Source organism: Zonotrichia leucophrys, chromosome 1A (assembly GCF_028769735.1).
Source record: "Zonotrichia leucophrys gambelii isolate GWCS_2022_RI chromosome 1A, RI_Zleu_2.0, whole genome shotgun sequence".
In the NCBI taxonomy this organism is placed as follows: Eukaryota; Metazoa; Chordata; class Aves; order Passeriformes; family Passerellidae; genus Zonotrichia; species Zonotrichia leucophrys.
Genome location: NC_088170.1, coordinates 16191957 through 16206578, shown reverse-complemented (window position 1 = coordinate 16206578; position 14622 = coordinate 16191957). Strand labels below are relative to the sequence as shown.

Below are 14622 nucleotides of genomic sequence, written 5' to 3'. Positions count from 1 at the left end.
GGCCATTTCCTCTTGTCCTGTACTTCCTCCTGGACTGCAGGAGGTCTGTTCTGCTCCCTATAATACTGATTCCTTTTGTCACTGCATGGTATAGTGATGCATATTAATTTATCCTTACTCCTAGAAAATGAAGTTTATCACTTGAGACCTTGTCTGAGAGTATAAGAAATTGCTTAGCTTCTTCACTTTTAAACTCTGAAAAATTCTTACAGAGCCAAAGAAGTCAGAATTAAACAAAATAGAATACTTTTCATTGGTAACAAATCTGTCCACTACTTGTTTGTCTTGACAAGGTATCTATGCAGAAGTGGTCATTAAAAAGTAAGCTTTCACAATTTGTTCTTAATTAGCTATGTCAGGCTATCACAATCCCTGTTGTATAATTTTCAGTGGCAGTAACAAGGGCAATTTATACAGAGTGACAATAAATTCATCTATTGTACATTCACAATGAACCAGTAGCTGCAGTAATCATTCAACAAGTGGCTTGCACCATCTTAGAGGGAGGAACCTTTATAATTTTCTGTTCAAACAGCCAATTTAATTCACAAGCCCTTTCATATGCTTTCCTCAGGGACTTCGTCTAAGATAGCTTGTCATCAAGGACCACAAAATAATTTTCTGGTTTCCTTTTTGTTCTGACATTGGTGGCTTAGTTCAACCAAGTTTTCTTTTCTGTTCAAATGGAGACCCCTTTCTAGTTAGTCCTTCATTAAGGAAATTAAGTGGTGGTTCTGTGCTGAGTAAAAAGATTGCCATTGATTATTGTGTTGTAGTGTCCCTTTTGGATCTGAAGGCTCTTGCAACATCAGAAATTCCATACAAAGAGCAATGACTTCTAAATTATCAATTTAAGCTTGCTGAACATTTCATCAAAAACCCCTCTTTGGTAGGAATGTGTGTGTAAATGTCATCTTAGAAAAACACATTATTGCAAAGCCTCTTAGAAAGTAATTCTTGTTTATGAGATTATGTGGGTTTACCTAACATCGCTCTTGCATTCCTTATTATTTCCAAATTGCCATCACTAGAGCTCTCAGGCAAGAGAGAAGACCTGGAAGACAAGAGTCAGGGTCAAAAGTAACCACAACTATCTTAGTACTTACGAAATCTGGCAATTGCCATAGTGGAGGGAGAAAGTAGAGTGGCTGCCAGTAGGGTTTCATAACAGAAGGAGAATCTCTGTGTGTTTGCTCATGCCATGAAGTTGGAGATGGAAGTTCAGTGACATGTTGTAAGTCATGTGGAATGGCTTCCTAGTGCTGGGAAGTTCACAGTTGTTAGTCTGGGGTGGGACATACTCTTGTTTAGCAGATGTGCCAGACCTATAAACCTGCATGAGCAATTTGTGAAGGCGAAGTCATAAAAGCAGTTTCACAGAAGAATTTCAGTCAGAGGGGAAGAAGAAAGGTTTCCTGTAGCAGCTCTGAAAGGCTTAGGGAGTGTTGTCCCAGTTCTCTCTGGTATCCCCCACTAGACCAGTCTTCTTCATCACTTTTGGAAGCACAAAGAGGGAGCACTTCCAATCTGGTAAACACAATCCTCAAATAGCATTGTGTTCTCTTCTTTGGCTGGCCAAGTGATGTAGGTGGAGCTTGTTCTGCATATGTTGTGTTTAATTCAGATTGTGGTACCGTGTAATTTTCTAGGATGTGGATTACCATCAAACTCGATTTTTAAATTTGAAGTCAGACCCAAGTATGTGTTCTTTGCCTCTTTCATTGTTTCAATGAGTGTAGAAAAAAGCCCACGAGTGATGCCCAAACCCAACAATATGACATGTATTAAAATGGCATACAGACCACACCCTGTGGGAACTTTCCAGATCTACAAATAATTCCAAGTTATGGTAATAACACAGCCAGTTAGAAACATACTTTCAAACCCACAAAGAACTCCACTTCATAAGGACTCAAGAATGCTGATCTCAGTATCTTACCTTACCTGGAGCCTGAAACTCCTGCTTGTATCACAGGTTGTTTGCCCAGTACTTTGCTTCTAAACATACAGAGTTTCCAGTGTTATGCTTTACTGACTGTTGATAATGATGGCTCTTATGCCAATGGCAGAGAAGAATGCTTATGTTTTTTCAGTCTGATGTCGTCCCACAAGCAGCCTGGGCACACAGAGCTGTGGTGAGAATGTAGTAGATGAAGTCAAGCCTTCCCATTGTCATGCCCTGTCATTGAGGAATATGGGAAAACTCAGTGGCACACCTTTTCCTGGTGAAGCTGTAGGCTCTGGACAGTGAATGCTTCTGTCTGCTAGACTTTCCACTTACTACTCCTTTATCCTACTCTTTCAGTATTTTCTTCTGATTTTTTCCTGTTTTCCTAGGTGCAAAGAATGTAGCTTACTGGACTATTCAGCACACTACTTTCCCTATTCCATATTCACTCTAGATCGCTTCCAGCACTTCATCAAAAACAGCTTTGCTTTCCTTCCCTTGATGGGGCTTTCCTTTCCTTCTCCAGCATGGACTGTTACCCTGTCTGCTGACTGTTTATATGCTGAGTGCCAGCATTATTCCTCATGTTCCCTGCAGGCCTCTGACTCAGGGACAATGACTGACTGTCCCTTCATGCCTGTCCAGCCTCTGTCAGCTCCTTATTTTGCCTCTAAGACCCAGCTCTCATTTGCTTTCTCCATCTGAGAAATGATCACACACTTACAGCTTTTATTTTTCTCTCAGCCAAGGATCTGGCAAGTTTCTTAGCAAAGATGTGTCACAAAAAGCCTACTCTGTTACCTCCAAGGTGATGAAAGAGCAGCTGTAAGACATATTTGCTAGCTTTTGTTTTGCAGACTGTGGCCAAAAAAGGTGTCATTAAATCTTTTCAGTGCCATCTTTGAGAACATTTAAAAAATAATTTTGTGGTCTAAGTGTAGGGCAAATACACCCCTTGAAGGGGAAATTGTGATCATGTACAGGTGAATGAATCCTTGCAGAGGCCATAAAAATCTGAAGTTTTAATCAGATTATAGTATTATATAGTTGGCTTTATTTTTGTAACAGTCCAGCCACAGGCCACTATGGATGTATGGGTTCATCTTCAGACTTTTCTGCAAATATTCCTGATTGGAATTCCTAGATGGAAAGATCTTTCTCTTTTGAGAAGCACCATTAGTATTTAGAATAGGTTAACATAAGGAAGTTTGATTATTTTTTCTTTTTTTAACATTATTCCTTCTGCTTCTGCCTTAAAAATGTACAATTGTACGGGATCAAATGGAGGAAATTCTGTCTGAGGATTCAGGGGATGGAAAAAAGGAATGATTTAGGTAATGCCTGATTGTTGTGAAGATTTTTTTTTTTTAATTACTGGTGAAGGAGAATAATTTGTAAGTACTGGCATATATTTCAAAATATCTCAGTAGCTTTCTTCTCTCTTCAGAATAAAAATTAGAGGAGATTTTCTCAAAGATCTCTGTAAGAACAGTATCACACTAAAGTGACCCTTGTGTATTGCATGAGTTCTGAGGTAACCTACAAGTAATTAATACTAAGTGTCCTTTCAGTCACAGAGTTCAGCAGAGTTAGGAAACTCTTGCTTAATAAGACACATGTACACTTTTAATACTTACTTCATAAATTAGGCATATAAACTTCCAGTGGCCTTGAAATGATCTCAGAGGGGTTCAAGAGGCTTTTAGCAATTCATCAAAACAATTGGTTTGTTTTGCTGACAGCCGTGCAGGAGTGTTGATCTGAGGGACTGGTAAACTGGGAATTACCGTTCAGTTTTCAGCCTATTAAGGCCAACTGGGAAATTACAAAAAGTAGACATTTTCTTTCCAAGTCTCAGGCAAGTCAGAAGGGAAGGGAATCATAACATTTCCTTCCAGGAATTTGTCTTTTATTCCTTCGGCTTATGAGATAAAGAGTAATGTTTGGATCTGAGAAACAGATTTCACTGGTTGTTGTTTTCTGGAGAATTTGGTGAATAGCCCCTCAGATAAGCTGGGTTAGACCATCAGCTGCTGTATTAAAGTCTTTTCACAGGGTTTTCTAAACAATTCCTAAATATGTTGAAATCTAGAAAGAATGTGTAAGCTCTTTTTCCAATAAAGAGAACCCAGTCAGTGTTAGCATTTAAACTGAAGTGAATAGCGGCACACTTTAAGACATTGCAGAAGTTCTAAATAGAAGGGAAAATAGTTGGTTCCTGCCATCTCCATATGTTGTTCTACTCTACTGGGTCGCAATCCCTCTAGGATTTCCACAGTGACAAGTGGAAAGCTGAAGGAGCTATCCAAATGAGCAAGCATTATCTCTCTTTAGAGGTAGAGGGAGAAGCAGTGAGAAATCAAAGGACAGTGTAAGATCATGTGTGCAGGAAAAGATTCAAACATCTTGAATTCCCTTTCCTAACCGCCACAAAATTTCCATTGTAAATGTGGCCATATGCTTAACTACTTATCTTTTACTCATAGACCACTGAAATTCAGCTCAAGAGCTTGGAATTGCATGATCTTAATAATTTCATGTTGGTGCTTTAAATCTGATCCATTTTCTGCTATGTATCTTTGCTGTCATTAACCCTACTAGCCCTTTCGTCTAACTCTGTGGGACATGCACATTCCTCATCTCCAACTCACATCACTCCTTTCTTGCTTCCCTCCACACTTTTCTCTTACACGACAAGGAGAAGGAAGCAGGAGGTTTTCCATACCCACCTTCAGCCTCTCACCCTAGTATAGGTACAGAAAGAATGGTCCAAAAGATAAAAACAAGCCAGTGCACGGTACATTGACCTTTACTTTATGTAGAAAGCACCAAGCAGCACGTTCAGGGCTCCTCTTTGAACACCACCATCAGAGTCATGACAAAAGTGTAATGGCTCAGAAGGACTTCCTAATTATTTGCTGTATGACTCTTAAAAGTTCCTGCAGTCAAATCCTGCTTTGGAAAGGTTCCATTATTTATGAACTGACTTTGTGTAGGAAGTGTATCTACAATTTTGCTTTGGTCATTGAGGTTTTAAACTGAACAGTGTTTTCCAGCTGTTTGGTAACACATCCAGTGTTGAAATCGTGTTTATCCCATTTGTACAGAATTGGAATACCTTCCTGTTATTATGTGGCTTTAAAAGCCCAAGTTTCCCACTATAGACAACTTTACCCTGCTGGCTTGAAATTTATATTGATTCTGACACTAGTCTAGCTCTTATTGTTGAGTCTTTTAGGTGAATGGGCAGGGTTCTGTAAATTTAATTGCAGCAGATGTTTCTCTGGGTTTTCTCTCTCTCATTTCACTCTGGATTTTAGTTGTTTTTCCTTGGAAAGGTACATGAAAGGGAAATCCTTGTATAATCAAATGTTTGTTTTACCATCTAAAGCTTGCAAAGGGTCCTTAGCCTGGGCTGATTTCTTCTTGAAGAGCTGTAATTATTCATGGAAAGGAAAAAAAAGCCTTTGTCACTAATAGGCTTCTTGGTGCTTCTTGTAACAGTCTTTATTATTCCTTTCTACATAATTTTCTATTGATGAGGTGAATAAAGGCTTCCTCTGCTGTTGAGAAAGAAAAGGTAATTGTTCTTTTTTCACATTTACCAATGCTTGTTGCGTTCCTTATGTGTTTAAAGGACAAGGATGCAGAAAATGATGTTATTGATGGCATCACCATGGCAACAGTTCTTTGGAATAACACATTCTGGCATTGTTATTCTGCACACACAAAAAAAAGGGGACTTTCTTTTAAGCACAAACAGATTGTGCCCCTTTTAAAGGCACCCATGAACTTTGCTTTTCTGAAGATTTACAGACTGGTTTGGGGCAGAAAGGATTCTGACATCATTTACCTCTCTGTGTACATCACATTATGGTGTTAAAAAATAAAAAACACTTTGAAAAAGCCAATGGTTTAAAGAGACACAGTATGGGAAGGATACATAAACATTTCTTTGATCAGAAAGACAAAAAAAAAAGTTGAAAGAATTTTGAAATTTATGAGCTCTAGGACCAGACTCACTAAATAATCAGTCAAGAGACAGAGGAGACGGAGGAGTCAAACACTCTGAGCTTATTAAAGTAGTTTTTTAGTTATGACAGTACTCCAGATAACATTGCTTTTACCCCAGACACTACACACATCTTAACACATTTTGATAGGAAGCTGAATTGCTTCCTCACAAGGCAGTTTGCAAACATATATCTTGGCTTTCATATTTCATCTTCCATTGTCCTCAGGTATGTAAAATCCTGCTACGTTTGCATTTAGAAGCAATAGCATTTTCTAAGGCATGGTTCAATTTTATTCTTTTTGACTCCACTGCAGTTCTAAAATGGATTAGTTTATTTCTCAGAGACTCATCAGTGAAATACATCTGTGTTTTTGTAAGAAAAAGGAGAAGGGACTGTATTGAACTTGGGAATGTTTGAAATCCATTCTGCTCTCTGTGGTGCTTTTTCTGGCACCCAGGTGCACACCTTCCTGTTTGACTTCTCCAAGGAACAAACTACCTCCTGCATGCCAAGGCTGCATGGAAGTGGGCTGTACAAACCCTGGGACTTGAACACTTTGCACCTAAAATGAACTTGTGTTGTGTGCAGATGTACCACTTAAATATAGCCACTGTCTTATTTTTGAGAGAAATTGTGGTTGACACTCTGGCTCCAAATACACTGTTAATATTTTGGTTCTAAGTTACATGTGACTTTTCTGGAAGTCACCACAGCTGGTAGAAATCAGCTGTTTGGTTGTTGGACAAGAACTGACCACTGTATTTTTCTGCTCACAAAATCTTGATGAAAATATGAAGCTCTGGGGGCTACAGCACAGCTATCTATGGATGTTGCTTCACATTCAACTTTCCAAAGCTGAAATGACTCCCTAAAATTGAACAGGAAGCTGAAAACTCTATTGCTTTAGCCTTTATCTTTGACAAGTGTAACCTCCTTAGTGAGCATGGAGGAACTCCTTAGTTTCTTTTTTTATTTGGTAAGAAACAAAGTGACAGAATGAGCTTTAGATCTCGATCGTGTTTAGCCCTACTACAAAAATTATGCTCTGTATTTACCTGGAGGAAAGTGAGCAGCCTTCTTTCCTTGCAGAACATATTTTTGAGTTTAAATATGTTATATATACATCAGTACATATAGAATCACAAATAATTATGAATATTCATTATATATAAAGATTGCTGCATATATATAATGATACATACACCTATTACAGTATATAAGATATATAGATCCATATACTATAACGCCCTCTATCATTTTGCTAATTACATTATTTTGTAAGAAGTTGTGAAATTGTCCTGGGAAGAGTTTGGGATGTGAAGGAGTTCCTGCAAAGGAACGTGTTGTTGAAATATTTACTCTTATTCCATCTATCTGAATGTATTCTATGTGTTTGAAAAAGTGCCCTAGAAATATTTATCTTCAAGATCTTTTATTAGAAATATTTCTAGAATATTTCTATCTATTGTCTGTCTCATGTCACTTGTGCATATTGCAGAAGAAGGAAGAAATTACAATATTTTAGTTGGGGATTTTTAGTCCTATCCTCCCATTGTTTGCCTTATCTTTATACAAATGATACTGCTGTGATTTAATTTTTGCTTAGAACCTGTTCAAAACCTTCTTATGAAACAGTAATGAAAAGCCATCTTTTCAATTGATTTTTTTAAATTTCTGTTTGTGAAAGTGTCTGCTCTCTGACATGATTTTAAGTCTTTTTATTGGAGACCTCAAAACTTTGCTACATCTTTGTGAGAAGTTCCACTTGGTAGAGGTAATGAATGTTTGATTAAATACTGCATTTTCCTGCGACCAGGAGGGAAAAAAAAATTCTTGCCATTGTCTGATCTTCTGCTGTACAATTTTCCTATATTATATTCAGGTACAAAGAGAGAGACTCTAGAAAATAGTGTGACAACCTTTCCTAGCTCTAGTAAACTAAGAGGCCCAAAGACCTCATATGAATCTTTCTTAAAACTTCTGCCAGTTTCTTATTCTTGTGCCAACTCTGGATTTCTTTGTGTTTCCTCAATCCTGCTGTTGTGAGTGAGTGTCTGAGACCCCAGAGTGGGCTGAGGTGATTGTTCCACTACCCCTGCCCAACTGAAGGTGCTCAGGCTTGTGGTGATGCTGTCCGTCACTGGCTCTGCACCACAGCCCTGGCGCTCAGGATAGCAAAACTTGCTCCCACCAAGGCACCAAGAAATAGAAGAGAGGTGGTGAAGACTTAGATGCAGAAAGTGCATTTCTCTCCTCTGCCTCCTGCACGGCCTGGTCTCCCCTCAGAGTCACCGCCCTCTGCCCAGGGACATCGTGTGGCAGTGATTCCCTGAAAACCTCCCTTTTCTTTTGCTTTGCTTTACTCTTTAAGGAATTGCTATTTAAAGATGAAGCAAAGTTAAAAGCAGGTAGTGCTGACCGTGTTTTTCTTGTCCTTACCTTTTTCTTCCCTTACCATTTATTTCCCTTTAACATCAGGTGCCAAGTCTACACTAGCAGAAACTCACAGTTGATTCTGCCAGAGCAGCATTGGCACACAGGTTCTGGGCTATCTTGCAGATTTTATTTTTTTTTTTTTTAGATAATCCATATCTGTGTGTGAGAAGGTAACAGAAACTATTGGAAACAGTTTCAGCAAGCCTCAGCTTCTCTTGGTAGCTCTGCAATATGGAAAGCAGATTGAGATTGCAGACGTTCTTTCATGTGTTCACCAAAAAGCCATCATACAGCCACAAGTTGGTCACAACCAGCATGGGATGGATTTCAGCAGTCTTCTTTATTCTTGTCTTGGTCCTATGGGAATTGATGACATTTTCTGGCAATTTTGGAATCTGTTTCCTTTCCACACTTCCATGATTCCTTTCTTAAACTTGGTCCTTTCATTCTCACCATTCTCCTGAAACCACAGCACCTTTGCAGAACTGCAAATCTGTGCTCTTACTGCTGAAAGAATGAAGTTATACTTCTGATACATTCCCATTTCTAAATTTCAAGACAAAAACCCTCTCCATGTGGTTTCCTGGCTGCCACTCAGAGCAGGAACATCTTGTCAGACTGCAAGTCTGCCTTCTGAAGATGCTGGCCCTAAGCACATTTCAGATCCAAACTGAAAAGACATGCAATTGCTAAACAAACTTCAATTTGTTTATTTTATAATATACCAGCAGCTGTTTTCTTGTACTATGTCCAAGATATTTCTCCAGACAACCTACTTAATAGTGTAGAATTCTGTTTCCTTGGGTCAGTTTGCCTGCTTTATTTGTTTTCTTTCCAACCACTGTGGGGTGAGTTGTAGTCACTGAAACAACTATTTTTCCTAAAATTTTAGGCAGAACCAAGTAACTTATTTCAGAAATGAGGATGGGAAGAAAATGTTGTGTGCATTCACTTAACAGTATGAAAAACATTAGATGTTCATATAGATGATTACATTTCCAGCGTCCCCAATGTGGGGTTTCTCACTTAGCTCTGAAGGTCTGTTCCTAGATGGATGCTTTGTGCCTGTGGTGTTGTGATCAGCTGAGGAAGGATGCCTGCCTCAGCCAATTAGTTTCACCCTCCATTTTCTTGCTGAAGAGAGCAAATCTTGGTGGGGGTTTTGATCCTCAAGAAAGGACATTCTGTTTTGAGATGAAAACATCTTCTCTCACTGGGGAGCAGAGGTCACCCAGACATTCCTCACATCCCAGAATCAGGTTCTTATTAGGGAGCCAGAAGTGTCCAGAAGATCTGATGCAACCGTGCAGCATAAAGGTCAGATCCAGTCTGTTGGAAAACAGTCCTTTGGCTTTAATGGTCCTAAGATCTGACCATCTGCATTTGTTGACTCTAATTGGGTTGTTTAGCCAAATGCTGATTTTCATCACCCTTGAGATGCACATGAGATCCTGGAGTTAGAAGGAAAAGGCAGGGACATTCCCAGGTGTAGATGGGGAGCTGCTTTCCACAAGCCAGACAAAAGGTTAACAGTCTGTTTCTATAAGATAAAAACATACATGCATAATGTACCTTATGGCTTAGAACAGCCATCTCACATTTTCGCCAACATCACGTTCCTGCCTCCATCAGAAACTTGCTGTCTTTTGGTTGACTTCCATTCCTCACAGAGTAGGAACTCTGTGAGAGGAGTTATCTTTGTCAGTTTTCTAAACTGCCTGGTCATTGACCAGTGTGTTTTATTGTAGCACTGTATTTTCTTACACAATTTTTAAAAAGAGAACAAAAAAGAAAATCCTATGATGTTAATAGTTTACAGAACAAGTAAAATGAGAATTGGCTTGTTTCCTCCTATATTCTTTTTTCTCTCTGCTACTGAAGATGTATCTTGTATCTTACATATGGTGAAGTTTAATAAGAGATCTCACTGTGTACCTTGTGTTAAAAATAACTTAGCAACAAGAAAGGATAATATGATTATGTAGTTTTCAAGACTGTGTGTAAATTATGCAAATGCTGCTGGGTGTGTCAGTGTGTATGTATGGGTTAAGTTCAAGGTATCTTGTAACTTCTTAGCACATTCAAGCACATGTAGTCTGAAAATATTCTGAAAGTTATTGATGCAATTTGAAGTGGTCTTTTTCAGGTGTTTGGAATCAGCGTGCTTCAGCATGTATAAAAACAGCAGAAATATAAATGCAGAGTAAGTGAAATCATGGCAACATGGAGGATAATCTAAGCATATATGATGAGCCACATGGTAAAATAATTGCTAAATGCTAAAAGTCTTAATTAAGATGAGAACAGACAGTGTTAATGAGAAATAAAGGCTGATCCATGCTTTAGTTGTCACAGTCAGCCTGATTCAAGCACTTTCAGGGCCATTGAGCTGAAAACATTTTTAGAGCATAATACAATGGAGAGGCCATTATATCAGACTGAACATTTTGCAGAACAGCACTATTAAGAGATTTGTGATAACTAGATGGCAGACTGGATTAACGTAGTAGACTCACATCCAAATCTCTCCTAGGCTAGGAACAAAAATGAGTGTGGATTGTAGGTATACATAACAGTGGCTGTCACTCTCCCATGAACAATCTTTTGTAACTTAGAGTCAGGAAAAAATCCAGGAAGGCAATAGAAGAGAGTTTCTCAAGTCATATCTAAAATGCTGAGAGAGGATTTAGTTTAATTAGATCAGTGTTTTCCTTTCTTAAGTGGCATTTCCCTTCCTGTTTATATTTTCCATTGGATTTTGTTTTGCTGTCTGTAAGGTGAATTTTCTGAGAATGTGTCTGTGTTTTAGAAGTTTATTTGACTTTCTGCCAGCACTGCTGAAGAGACATGCACCCATTCTTGTGCTGGCTTTAGAGATTACCTTGAGTAGCAGCATTTGGGATTAAGACACTGCTTTTATGAACAGTTAATGTGTAAAACCTAGAACATTTCAACACTGGACATTTTAGTGTCATGCTGATAAAGTAAGGATTTTGTGTTTGTATGTGTGTGTGTGAGTACAGACTTCTCTCTTATCAACTCTCTTATCAACACTTTATATTTCCCTTCATTTGGGAACTGTGGTTTTTCACTTAACCCATAGTCCCATCAATTCTTGAAGCTGGGATGCACCGAGCACTGCAAAAATCAAGACAGGCTGGGAGCAGCTCCTCGTGTTCCAAACCAGAGTGAGGCAGATGTGCACACAATGGAGAGAGAGGCTGGTCACAAGTTCTGTAAATAGTTTTGTAAATACCTTCTGGTTAGGGCTTGGATGGAAGATCCATTGTCTGATACTTTGCCCAGGCCGTGCAACATGCTGAGGTAAAACTGCTGTGGGCATAATTCTGTACTGATGTGGGAGAGGCCTCCAATAGTTCCATGGGTGTTGTCCCTCTCTGTACTGTTTCTGCCCTGCATTAGCCAGCTCAAGGAAGGGGCGCCATGAGAAGCACAGGGCACCTCTTGCTAAGAGGACTGATGGTGATAAAGAGAAAAACTTCAAACAGATAAATGAACAGCAGAATCCCATGCAATTTTCCCATCATAATGTGTGTGTGGGGGGGGGTTGGTTTTTTGTTGTTTGTTTGTTTGGTTTTTTTTAATTTGAATGAGTAGTTTTCCACCCCTTTCTGCAAATAAAGAGAGTTTGGCCACAATTGTGAGGCTGGAGCACACTGCCCACCTCCTCCTTGGGTCACCCGTTGTCCTGGGGCTGAGCAGCAAGGCAGGCACTGAGAGGCTTAAATCCCCCTTTAACGTTAGGGAAAGTTTTCCCATGCTGTTATTCCCACTCTTCACCCCTTATGGAAAAAGCATGTGTGCATTAGGTGGCTGCTAAACATTAACTAAAATATTGCAAAGCTTTCTTTCTCAGAGGGCATGAGCAAAGAGATACGATAGTTCAAACATCTCACTGCTCCTGTGGCAGCAGTGTGAACCCAGCCAGAGCAGTTCTTCACTACCAGCAGTGCACCTTCTTATAGGAAAATGCTGGAGGTGCTTTATGTGTTTCTCGTCTGTTTTAAAATTTGGACTACATTCTACTCAAGAATGCTGAACAAAGTCATTTTAGGAATATTTTTCTCTCCTATTTATATGCATTTGTTTAGAAGCTAAGATTAGTACTAGAAAGGTACTTAGCATATTTTTGTATTTTTAGTGTGACTTATGTGCCATATCATTAAAGATTCTATATTGCCTCGAGAGTCAATTAGCAAAAAAGTAAACTTTATCAATGGTGATTCATAAATTATTTGTGTATGTAGATTAATACAGAAGACATCTGGACAAATACTGTATCTGCTGAAAAATTAGAATTTTGAATTATTAAAATTATTTGCAAATAGACACAGTTTTAGGTTAGATTGCATTTTTAGCAAGGTAAAATATTAATTTGCTGTATTCTTATTTCACTAATCTTTTCAGGCTAAAAAGGTTTTGTTTAGGAAATTACTTATAAATTAATTTTTAGGGATTTTGAAAAATACTGAAATGAGAATTTTTGTTGTGCATGGGCTCCTGCTTATGACTGAAAAATAATGGTCTTTCATTTCACTGTTATATTGTCTGAAAGAATGATTTTCAGGCTCAGGAGATTTCTATGGTATTCTCCAGCTAGACATGCAACTGAAATAATTTTTAGACAACTCTGATTAATACCACAAATGGAATAATTAATACAGTAGCTAAAATATTGTGGTCTTACACACAACTATCAGGATCACTTTTGTTTCTAAAGATTTTGATCTTCAATTTCCCCCAATACTTTCAGCAGTGCACAGTTTCTGCCTTCCCATAAAGGCAGAGATTCGGTATCTGCAAGTAAACACTGAAAAATCACTTGCTTGATTACACTTGTGGGTCATTAAATATCTGCTTTCATCTCTATAATTCCTCTCTTCTCAGAGTCTGGGCAGTGGGACTCAATCAGCCATGTGTTATCTTTCCCAGATCCCTTTCGGAGCATAGCGCAGTGCACAGGAATGCAGTTTGTCAAACACATTGTGTCTGAAATCCTTTGTTGGGAGAAGTGGAGAGAAAGAGATTATAAAATGCCTCAAACCCTTCAATAAGGCCATTCCCAGGTTTCTTGTATCTGTTCAGCCCAACAAAGCATTCATACCTCGCTTTGATGTGGAGGATGGTGTATTATAGCATGTAGTGTGTGTTGTATCTCAGGGCAGCATCTGTTGTCCAGGCTGCAGTTTACAAAGAATAACTTACTTAGTTGTAGTAATTTACTATTTTTTGGCAAGTTTTTAGGCTCAAGGACAACACAGAGGGGAATTTAGAAGAAATAAATACATCTGTTGTCTATAATATTGGTTTTCATAGGTGGCGAGATTTAAGACCCTGGTGTGTTTTGCAGGAGAGGTGAACAAAAATACCCAATCAGACTGGTGATGTGTGTTTTTCATTACTCTGCTAATACAAACCTCTCAGAGGTAAAGCTGAACAGTGTGAATAACTTCTTGAAGCTGTTAACTTCTGTCACCCTGAGGCAATCTCTGACTGACTTTTTGTAGCGTTTCCTCCTCAAAATTCTAGGCACAAAAAAACCCATTTACTTGCAATACACTGGCATTATAGGTTTAATAATTTTAAAGTTTTTTTTTTAAATAATTTTAAATAATAAGGTTTAAGTTGAACGTTTTGCACTGGAGTAGTTTTGAGAAATTAGTCTAGAATAGGTGGGAGCAGACACATTGCAAAGTGCCAAATGAGTTGCAGAGTCCACGCTGATGTTGCTTACAGCAGTGTAGCGAGCTGAGTTAAAATGGGAATTCTCTGCCAGTGTATTCTGAGAGAATTTGTCTCTCCTTTACAGGTCAGATATCCAAGGGGAAGTCTGGGAAGGCTTTGTAATGCAAATCTAGCTAGCCTTCGTTCACACAAGGAATGTTAGATGCTGACCCATAAGAACTGAGTTCAAGATTTCTGTGAATATGTGGGATTTGAATTAGCACGGTAATGAAAGGCTCCAAGAGTATAAGGTGCATTCAGTATCTAAATCACTGACATGGTTTAGAAAGCTAAATTTGTCTCTGTGATGATTAAAAGAAAGCTGGTTGATACTATTCTGTGGCATAAACATTAGCGGGAATCCACCCATGGCACTTGGATGCTTGTTGAACAGCTGGTGTGTTTTGTTTAATAGAGTCAAAGACAAAAGTGGTAGTTGGTTTGTTGGAGATGTGCTGTGTTTACAGTGGATGACAG

General features: G+C 38.7%; 1 protein-coding gene across 3 annotated transcripts in view; it reads left to right on the top strand.

Annotated features, from left to right (window-relative positions):
- SCUBE1 (signal peptide, CUB domain and EGF like domain containing 1) overlaps positions 1 to 14622 on the top strand; it is a 208553-nt gene that overhangs the window by 98710 nt on the left and 95221 nt on the right. The gene's annotated exons all lie outside the window — the stretch shown is intronic.